This window comes from Rosa rugosa, chromosome 3 (genome assembly GCF_958449725.1).
Source record: "Rosa rugosa chromosome 3, drRosRugo1.1, whole genome shotgun sequence".
In the NCBI taxonomy this organism is placed as follows: domain Eukaryota; kingdom Viridiplantae; phylum Streptophyta; class Magnoliopsida; order Rosales; family Rosaceae; genus Rosa; species Rosa rugosa.
In genome coordinates this window covers 35460138-35471819 of record NC_084822.1, presented here as the reverse complement: position 1 = coordinate 35471819, position 11682 = coordinate 35460138, and positions in this window count along the sequence as shown.

The window sequence follows — 11682 nt, the reverse complement described above, 5'->3', positions numbered from 1 at the left end:
ATCTGGTCGAGTTGTGGTAGCGGTCGCTATCTCTAATTCCTTCACTGGGGGAATATCCAACATAGGGTGATGGGCCAGAAAGTCTGCAATAGCCTGTCCCTTCACTGCCTTCTGTGGAACGTATTGTAGCGAGAATTCGGATAGAGCCAGTACCCACTTGCGAATGCGACCTCTCAGAATAGGTCGCGACAACATGTACTTAACCAGGTCGGTTTAAGCTATAATGCATGTAGTAAAGGATAACATGTAGTGTCGCAACTTGGAAGCGGAGAAGTACAATGTGAGACACAGTTTTTCCATAGGAGTATACCTTGTCTCGCAATCCGTAAGTGTCCTACTGAGGTAAAAGATGGCATGCTCGACACCTTCCTCGTCATCTTGGGCGAGCAAGCTGGCAATGGAAGCCTCAGCTGCTGAAATATATAGCTTCAGTGGAAATCTAGCCCGAGGGGGAACAAGCACTGGTGGGCTCGCCAAATAGGCCTTGATTTTATCAAAAGCCTCTTGGTGTTGAGATTCCCATACAAACTTGTTCTGTCCTTACAACTTCAACAATGGAGAGAAGGGCTGGATCTTACCTGCAGAGTTAGAAATGAAACGTCTGAGAAAGTTGATTTTACCCAGCAGGCGTTGTAGCTCCTTCTTCGTTCGCGGAGGGGATGCGTTGATGACTGCGCTTGCTTTGTCTTCAGGGACCTCAATTCCCCTTTGATGGACAATGAAGCCCAGGAAATCTCCTGCTTGAACTCCGAACACGCATTTGGCGGGGTTCATCTTGAGTTTGTGTTGTTGCATGCGCTCGAAGACCTTCCTGAGATCTGTGATGTGGTCCCCTTTCTTCTTAGACTTCACCACTACGTCATCGATGTAAACCTCTAAAATCTTTCCCAGGATATAGTGGAAGATTAGGTTCATGTCTCTCTGATAAGTGGCCCCAGCATTCTTTAGCCCAAAAGGCATAACCACATACTCAAAAACACCCGCGAACCCAGGACACCTGAACGCGGTTTTATGTCTGTCCTCTTCTGCGACCGGAATTTGGTGATACCCTGCTGTGCCATCCATGAAGGACAGCAATTCATGTCCTGCTACGACATCTACTGACATATCCACTACCGGCATGGGGTAAACATCTTTAGGTGTAGCGACATTATGGTCTCTGTAGTCCACGCAGACCCTCATCTTGCCATTCTTCTTGCGAACAGGCACTGTATTGGATAGCCACTGATTGTATTTGGCCACCCTGATAATGCCTGATTTATGCATTTTTTTTACTTCCTCTTGGACTAGGACTTGGGTTTCTGAATTCATTCGTCGCGGCTCTTGCTTCACAGGCCTCTTGTCAGGGAGTGTTGGCAGCTGATGGCAAACCAAGCCCAGTGACAGGCCGGGCATATCTTCATATTTCTCCACAAAGCAGTCTTTGAATTCCAGTAATAGGTCAATGAGCCTCTGTTTCTCGCTAGGCTCTAAGTAAGCGCTGATAGCCACTTTCATAGGCTCCTCTATTGTTCCAAGATTGACCTTCTCAGTAGGGTCCCTGACCTTAAGGGGTGTATCGTCCAGCGCTGCCGGAGCAAGCTGAATTTCTACCTCATCTTCCTGTTCTTGACGGTTTCTAAGGTCGCGATTCGATCATAGGCCTCTTTTTCCACTAAGTACGACGATAGCCGCTCATACAGCGAGTGGAGGGCCTCTATCCCTTCTTCCGGAAGGTCGTAATCCATTAATCGTTTAAGGGTTTGGGCACAGCGTGGCCAGGACTTTCCAGGCCTTCTTTTGCGAGCGTGAGCCCCCACTGTGCCAGATTTGAGGCCGTCACCCCTGTGGGGCGGCCCTTGTTGTCAATGCCACTCACCTGCAATGGAGTAATAGGCTCCAAGTAGTATCTGGCATCTACATAATTCGCGGAAACTGGGAATGGACGAGGATCCGCCTTGATCACCTCGGCCTTATCTGTCTCCCTGTTCCACATAATGAGTTCCTGATGGAGGGTTGACGGAACACAATAACTCCTGTGGATCCAGTCTCTGCCCAGAATAGCGTTATAGGCTGCATAACAATCTGTCACAAAGAAATCATAAACTCCCTCTACAGGGCCAACCTTGATGCACAAGAAAAGTAACCCCAGGGTCTTTGTTACAGTCCCCGCGAAGTTCTTGAGTGTAAGGGACGTAGACTGGATTTTCTCTTTCTTGATCCCGAGCAAGTGCATGGTCCTGGTAGTGATAACATTAACAGCAGCTCCGGTATCAACCATGATCTTGCTAACTTTGGTACCGCCAACTTCTGCTGTGATGTATAAAGGTCGCATGTGTTGGACCATAGCAGGTGTTGACCTGGTGAAGCTCATGAAGAATTCTCTGCTGTTGGCATCCTCTGTTTCAAGAAAAACAGCCTCCTCCACAGGTGCCGTGACCGCTGACGTAATCTGCAAGGGTTGTGCACTACTTTCCTCAGCTTCCACACAATCCAGCGCGGCGATCGGTAGTGCATACCTCGCGGGCAGTACGTAAACCATGTTGCAGGACGTATCAATCATAACTGTCTCATCCATGTCCTCTTCCAGGTTCAGCTTGGGTTCGTTGACAGGGGTATCAGTGTTGAATTGCTTAGCCAGCCGGTCTACCAATGATTCCTCTGTAAGACCTTTTACCTCACATTGCTCATGTTCCTGTATCCTGGTAACCTGCTTAGGAGAGCTTGACTTTGGTTCCCTTGCTACGTTCACCTCAAAAGGGGCGACTACTACAGTCTGGACCTTTTTAGGTTTCCACTGTAAAGTATCGGTAGTCTTGTCCTTGCCCCCCAGTCTCTCAAAAACTGAGGATTTGGCCTCTGGGTCTTCACGAAACAACTTGCGCCTGATATGTGGTCGCCTAGTTGGCGAACTCTCCTTTCGAGCAGGAGGAGGTTTCCTTTCGTCGGTGATCCTGCAAAAAACACTGGGCTTAGATGCCCCTGATGCTGAGCTCGCTTGCTTTTGGAAGCTGCGGGGAGTCATTAATGGCTTAGCAGCTAGTGCCTCCATCTCCTTTTGATACTGCTCAGGTGATTTGACCAACTGCGAAGGTTTGATCAGGCCCTGGTCCAGAGCCTCTAGCGCGCGCTTGGCTTCCCCAAACCTGCGCTGCAGTTTCCTCTTCTTGGAAGGACTTATTTCCACTGCTTTCCCCTTTTCCCTAGTGTACCACTTGCCTTCCTTGATGGTGGCGGTTGAAGCAGGTGGGATATAGGGCTTGTTCAGAATGTCTTTATGCTTGGTAGTAGCCTTCTCCTCTTGTTTCCGATCAACCGCGGTAGCTCTCAGCTTTTTGAACAGATTGGCGTCCTTTGGGGATGATGTTGACTCCAGTTTATCTTTTTCTCTAGGGCTAGAAGGTTGATAGTTTCTCAATGGCGAGGCCCACTTGATGGGCGGGAGAGAGCCAAAACGAAATGTCTGCTCCACCTCTTCATGTGACACCTGGATGCCACACTCTTCCTTACATCGCGAGCAGAGGACCACGGATGAGGCTTGACTTACTGGTTCAGCCTTCTTCTTTGCAGGGGCCTCATCCTTGTCAGATTGGTCTCCTTGCCCCTTTTTATTCAAATCCAGGGTTGGTTTCCTCCGGCTCTACTTTGACCAGTTCACGTCAACCATATTGATCCCAGTGTCAGGAAAAGGGTTCAGGTCTACGAGCGCTGCCGCTGTTACTGGGGCTTCTACCTGCAAACTACCATTGTTAAGCCATACCTGAATCTGGTTTTTGAGTTTCACACAGTCAGCTGTATTATGATTCCACAGGTTGTGGAATTTGCAGTACTTCTTCCCTTTCAGCTGATCTGGTCGAGGAAATGGTCCAAAGTCGGTCTTTACCATCTTCACGGCGATCATCTCATCTAGAATCTCGTGTGCCTTATTGGCATCATATGTATATGTCGCGAACTCAGGTTTGGTGAAAGCCATTGATTTGAGCTTGACAGGTTCCTTGGCGATTTTCAGTTGTTTCAAGGCCGGATTCTTTCTCCCTGTTGGCTCATAAGCAGCAATATCATTTTCCTCTTCCTCATCCTCCTCCTGAACCATCTCTTCTTCCTGATGATGGTAATAAGGGTCATAAGTAGTTGGCTGATAGTGCAGGGCTGCAACGGTGCGATGTTTTCCCGGCACATATGTCCCTTTGGACGCATTCTTTCTCGCGTCAGTTTCTCTGAGAAGATGTTCAAAGCTGCCCACTTCTGTGATAAGCTCTCCCATTAACTGGATCATGCTGCCATGTTGCTTCTTTTGCTGGCGAGGCTCTAAGCCCTTGATTGCCAATTTGATCAACTCTTTCCCAGGCAGGATCACGTTCAGTTTGGACTTCTGAATCTGGAAGCTTTGGAGGTATGCAACAGCGGACTCAGTAGGCTGCTGGGCCATCTGAGTGAGAGAAGCCAAATCAACCTCAGGCTCAGTGGCTCCAAAAGTTTCTCGAAAGAGCTTTTCCATTGCGGGCCAATCTGCCACTGTTCCTGGTCAGAGTTTGGAAAACCATCTAAAGGCAGCTCCCGAAAAAGAAGTGCCAAAGATCCTGCACTTGAGGATGTCATCATTCTGGTACTGGCCGCATTGCACCTTGAACCTGGCCAGGTGATTTTTTTCATTCTCGGTGTCTTCCCCTGAAAAAGTAGAAAATATGATATTTTTATAACCCCTGGGGAAAGGTGCAAGCATTATATGCGGTGGGAAAGGCCCCTCATAAACCCCGTCCATTTGGGCCCTAGGATTAGCCAGCCGGATCATCTCCTCCACCTCATCTCGTCTCACATATTCTGGGCCCGGAGGAGGAGGAGGAGGTGTCGCCACCGTATGGCGAGCAGCCTGCAAGGGTATTGCTTGGTTTACAGTTGTTGCCCCTTCTCCTATCTGTACAACGCGAGTTGTAGCTGGTTGTTGAAGAGTCACTGCTGGCATAGGCATCTCTTTTGCTAAAGCTGTTATTTTGACCGGGTTACCAGCCTGGTCAATCCCGTAATAGCTTCCTAGCAGCTCTTGATATACGTTTTCTGCCCCATCGCTGTCGTATTGAACGAACACGGTGGAATCGGACGAAGTTTCACCACCTTTCGATGCCTGCTGCTTCTGTCTGGCGGACTGTCCACCTGACGACGTGCCCTTTTCTTTGCTGCCGCCGATAACCAGTGCTTGTTCTTTATTTTTCAGTGGCATAGCAGCAACGGTTGCGGAAGGTGTAGCTGTATTGCCGCTAACCTTCTCTCGCTGATTCGGCGGCACATACTTGCCCGAACCAGATGGTTGGCCAAGGAAACCAAGGGAGCCAAGGATAGCGTTAGGATCTCCTAATGTTTTATTCAACACTTCTCTAGCTTGGTTCAACTCAGCTCTTTGCATGGCCACCTCGGTTGCGAGATTCGCTCCATCCCTGCGAAGACCTGCCATATCTGATACGGTCTGCTTGGTATGGTTCGCAATAGCCTCTATGATTACTTTCTGCTGCTGACTCTGCTCATCTGCGATACCTGTAGCATGAGCCCTTAATGCACTCTCTGTTTGTGTAATCTGTTGCTTAGTATCCTCAGCCTGTCGGGAAATACGCTGGTTTATTACGCTATGATCCGGTCTGTCTTCGCGGTTTCCCTTTCAAGATCAGCAGCTACCTTCTTGCGATGATTTTCAATATTCTCCAGGATGATCAAGAAACTGACCTCGGAGGTCGCTCCCTCTGGAATAGGCTTCGCAACAAAAGCCTCTCTTTCTTCACTTCCCACTGTGTTGGAGACAGCGGTAGTGTTAACAGGCTCGCTGGCCTGGTTAGTAGTGACAGTTTAACCCTCGATAGCGGTCCAGTGATTCTCTCCTTGTTCGGTTGACATATCGGAGGATTGGGAATGAAGAGAGAATCTTTGAGTCACTTGTTCTTCAGAAAGACCACGACAATCCGCGCGAGAATGCTGCTTGTGACTGGAGGTCTTATGCTTTGAGCAGTTAGCGTAAACCTTCTGATAAGGATTTTCGCTTCACTTCCCAATGGCTAATGCTGAGGAAGAGACACTAGTTGGTCCCACTGGGCGTGCCAAAATGTTTGACGCGGAAACCAGTTGGCCTGCAAACTGTCTCTTTTGCTGCTGTGATTGCGCGGGCGTGCCAGCACCATGGGGTGCAGTCGTCGGGGGAGTCCCTTGACCTGACTTCTTCTTCAAGCGTTTGTGGACGAGGAGAGCACCAACCTCGCCACAAGGTTCTTCTCTAGCCTTCCGAGAAAGGACTTTCTGCCTGACGGATAAGGACTTTGGGTGTGATCTCTTCGCGTCACCGAATCGATACTTTGTATTGTAGACTAAGCAAAGCAATCACTGGGAAGTTTGGAGAAAGCACGGGTTGCGCTAAAGCGTGACTTTAGCTTCGCTGGGTTGCGAGGGCGTTACCCTTGCTTCGCTGGTAGTAACGGTGGCGGTTGCGCTCGCAGTCGGCTCCTGAGGAGACTGGGACTGGAAGTACGGTCGCCGGGTTGATCTAGTGATGCTGACAGTCGGCTCTTGGAGAGACTGGGACTGGCGCGCGGTCACCGGGTTTCAACGGGGTTGAAGGTTTGCTCCGGGGAGGCTTTGTAATCGCTAGGATTGATTGATTTGGGAGGGGTCCTCTATTCGTCCTTGAAACCTGGTATATATACCTAGGGTTTCGACTGCTCCTTGTCATAGAAGGAATATTGATTGAAGTTTCCTATTCAATCCCCGCTACCCGACTCCAATAAGGTTTCGTTTTCCTTATGGATCACAGAACGGGTGAAGCTGTAACCCAAACCCGAGTTGGCTTATTTTTGGGCCGCAGGTATCGGCCCGCTGTGCTAAATCCACTAAAGGATCTTGCCAAAATTACTTTTGGGCTCAAACAATCCAGATCACCAGAAAAAGGCTTCCATGCTAAACTTTATATAGCTGGAAGGATGTGCACCGAGTAATTGAACATGTGTGAACAAAATTTCCATTCCCGCATCAGTTTATTAATTAATTGAGGGACAAGATAGCTACTGCTACAGAACAAATTATAAGATTCGTTGCACTTGAGCACAAAAAGGCTGATCACTCTAGCTCTTGATCTAATTAATTTACTTAATACGTGTCATATACTACTGGCCTACCTCTGATAACGAAAACGTGCAATACTGGGGAGTCATTTTAGGTTTAGGTCTGCATGTGTGATTCTTCCAACATCTCAATTTGAGCAAATTGGGGAAATTAATCGACCACAGATCAAGTTACTAAAGCATCTTTAATATATTTTTAACTTTCAAACAAATCCTAATTAATAGTCTAATACCATGGTGCTTTTTTGATCTACTGTGATTCGAGAAGTGAAATTTTAGGGATATGCTTGCAAAACAATCAACGTTATATTAGGAAGGAGAATAGCAGGTAAAAATGTAAAATAATAAAGATGAAGGGAGCCTAAGGACCGTCAAATTGTGATCTTCTCTAAGTTATTGTTGTGTACTTTACTTTGAAAGTAAATTAGATTTTGATATATACAAAGAAAAGTGTCTGGGTGGCTGGGATGAAAAATTTGACTGTAAATAGAAGTAAGAACGTACCTTCAAATGGAAAACCTGTATTAAATTAAGAGGTCTGACTAGCCGCACCCAAAATCAGTATAAATTTCCTCAAGAGGACAAAAATTACTTTCTATTTGTACCAAGAGCAAGTTCACCCGTTGGGTCACCAGGTCACGGTCACCAGGGCAGGAAACTATTCACTGCCACTGGATCTTTGCTTGCACCCGTTGGGTCAGGGTCACCAGTCAGTTACTGTTCATCGAATATTTTTTTTTTTTTTTTTGGAAAATGAGAAATGTATGATGTAAATAAATAGTATTGATGAACAATTTGGAAATGCAACCAAATAAAATTTTATTGGTAGACAAATTATATGTCCACCAAAATTTTTTTTTTTTAAACTCCACCGACACTTTTATCACATGCACACCACCGACAAAGTTTTTGAAAAGTGTGAAAAAAATTAAAACTCCACCGACACTTTTATCACATGTACACCACCGACAATTTTTTTGAAATGAGTGAGTGATAACCCACCGACACTTTTATCTGTATCAAAATTTTCAATAAATAGACATGATGTTTTCACTACATACACACACCATCCGAGCTTAACAAACCTTCACCCTTTTCATATTTCTAGCATTACATATTTCCTCAATTTCCCTCGTTTCAATGAATAGGTTGTGGGATCAAATTTGACGGTCTCAGGATGAAAATGATGAAGAGATGATGGCCACCAACGCTATTGTCATCGCTGCAGTCGCAGAAGAATCTGGAAACCAACACCGAGGGCGCGGTTCTCATCCAGGTCGTGCACCAAATGAGGAAAGACTTAGAGAAGAAAGGGGCAAAAATATGATGGCCAACTACTTTGTCGACCGACCAGTGTTCAAAGATTGTGAGTTCCGAACACGTTACAGGATGAGTCTCAATCTCTTCAAGCGTATATCTACTGACCTTTGTCAGTATGATCGTTACTTTGTTCAAAAGTCAGATGCTACCGGCAAAGTCGGACTGCTTCCGGAGCAGAAGATGACAGCTTCCTTGCGAATGCTTGCTTACGGTGCTGGGGCAGATCAATGTGCTGAGTATTTTCGGATGGCGAAATCCACCTCCGTCGCAGCCCTTCAACGATTTATAAGAGGAATTGTTGATCTTTACTCAGCAGAATACCTCCGCGCTCCTACTGCTGTCGACCTCAGACGACTTCTTACCAAAGCTGAGAGGAGAGGTTTTCCAAGAATGATTGGGAGCATCGACTGTATGCATTGGCAATGGAAGAATTGTCCGACAGGTTGGGCTGGAGAATATAGTGGTAGGAAACAGATCCTCACTATCATCCTGGAAGCAGTCGCATCTTACGACACCTGGATTTGGCACGCATTCTTTGGAATGCCCGGGGCATGCAACAACCTCAACGTTTTGGCAAAGTCTTCGTTGTTTGATGAGCTTACCGCCAGTAGAGCACCTCAGATCCAATTCCAAGTTAATAACAGATTTCACAGTTTAGGGTACTATCTCGCTGACGGTATTTATCCTCGATGGGCGACTTTCTTGAAAACAGTTCGAAATCCTACACGCCCCAAGGAAATCGAGTTTGCAAAGGCTCAAGAGGGGTATAGGAAGGATGTAGAAAGATGTTTTGGTACAGTCACGCTTTGGTATTGTTAGAGGAGCTGCTCATGGGTGGCATAAAGAGGACATTTGATACGTACATCATGTTGACTTGTATTATATTACACAACATGATTGTCGAGGATGAACGACCTGAAGACAGCGATGATAAGTTGGAGTCTGATGATGAAGAGGATAACAATATGAGGCCCAGGATTGCTGAGGTATGGGAGGGACCAACCTGTAGAGACTTTGATCATGTTGGTAGAGATGGTCATAATATGAACGGATTCATGGACCGCTACCAACGAATTAGATCTGAGCACAGTCACTCCAACCTTCAGGAAGATCTCATTTAGCACTTTTGGGAATTTCAAGGCAATAGGCGTATCTAGATCTGCTATTTGTGTGTTTTCATTTAGTTTTTATGTTTTTAATTATGTTTGTGTGGTTTTCATTTAGTTTTTATGTTTTTAATTATGTTTGTGTGGTTTTCAATTAGCTTTTATGTGATACATCATGTATGTGTGCTTTTCATTTGTAAGGGTATTATTCAAATAAATTTTCATTTCATCAATCTAATATTACATAAATGAAAAACCAAGCATTGAAATCATCACAATACAATTATTTAAAATATATAACTCCCTAATTTTCCTAATCCTCATCTTCATTAGGAATCCAATTTGTGTTGAGGGGTCATCCATATGGTTGGGGTTGGTGGATTCACCCGAAGAGAAAGGTGGGGAAGGGACTCCACCGGTGAATGGTGGTTGTGGGAAGCCACCGGTGAATGTTGGTTGTGGAAAACCACCGGGGAAAGGAGATTGTGGATAATACCCACCGGCGAATGGTGGTTGTGGATAGCCACCGGGGAAAGGAGGTTGTGGATAATATCCACCGGTGAATGGTGGTTGTGGGATGTTAGATCCACGGGTTGCATTTTCATCTTCTTTCTCCGCAATTTTTTTTTGTTTTCTTTGCCAGTATTTCTTTTCGGTTGGCGTCATCTTACTTGTGTCCATCTCCATAATTCGTTCTTCCCTCTTTTGAATTTTGAATTCCCTCTCTTGAATATCCATTTGCAAGCGTATATAATCTCGTTGTTGTTGGTCATGGAGATGTCGAGCATATTCCTCATCACGTTTCTCCTTGGCAGACAGCATTGATGTTTGGTTGGTTGCTATAGTCTCCACAGTGGCTGTCAGAGGACTGGAATCATTAGATGCTTTCTTTCCTTTCCGAATAGCTTCCTTGACAGCCTTCTTTCCTTGAGGCCTCACCGAATGATTGGGAATTGCATCGACATTTACCTCATCTGCATCTATGTCCAACTGGACATGAGAATCAGGAACGGATTGTTGTGTGTGCATCCGTTCAGTTCCTGCCCTGGAGGTTCCTCCAGTCGAAGAGGAATGGTTTGGAATGTCACCAAATTGTTGAAACCCCTTAACAATCAGCTCGTAACATTCTAAACTAATGAAATCACCTTTTTTTTTGTTTTCCTTTCGATTTGGTCATCGCAGCTCTCCACAAATCTTGTGCTTGACGTCGCTATGTTAATTTAAACAAAAAAATATAAATCTATTAGTACAAATATAAACGAGGTACAATGTATCAATTTGTAAGCATCCTACATCACCTACTAACTTTAAGTATAAGGTGAGTATAATGTATAAACTAATAATTTTAAGTCTAAAGAATGATTATGAAGTACTAATTTGAAGTATAATTATCAACTAAATTTTAATATATCAACTAATAATTTAAACTATAATTATCAACAAAATATTTCAACTAATAATTTAAAGTAAGATGTATCAACTAATTAAATTTTAATATACACTAAAAGAATCATAAAAATTAATATTCATGTTACACTACAAATTCATACCTCATCAATCATATTTGCACCACTCTTGTACCAACTTTTCGCTTGCCTTAACGCACAATGCCAAGCAAAAAGTTCGACTTTCAAGGTTTTCCACCTCCCTTGAAAAGCTTGCAATCATCGGACATATCCATCTCAATGTTCGGCATAGTGCATGTTGGCGTACCTCTATCCATAGATCATCTTTTCTTCGTTCCGTACCCTTTGCCGGATCTTGGCTAACAGCCCTCCAAGACTTGCACAATTGAATGTCTTCATTAGTCTGCCAACGTGTCCCATCAATACTTGGATCTGCTACGGGTTGGACAATCGTATTGCCTCGTACGCTCATATTGGAATCAAAAAATTTCAAAATATAAAAGCTATGAGGAGAATGAACAAAAAAATTTGAGGAAGAAAGATGATTTTTTTGGTGTGAGAAGTAAAATAGGAGGTGAGGTATTTATAGGAAATTTTGGTTATATTTTTTTTGTTATCGTTGTAAATGTAACCGTTAATAAATTTTTTTTTTTTTTAAATCACCGCACCAAATGGTTTATATCTCCTTAATTATATACCATCAGATCCCTCATATAATTAGAACCAACGGTCCAGATCTGTGGACCGTTGCATTTAAATTGCAAAGCACCCAAC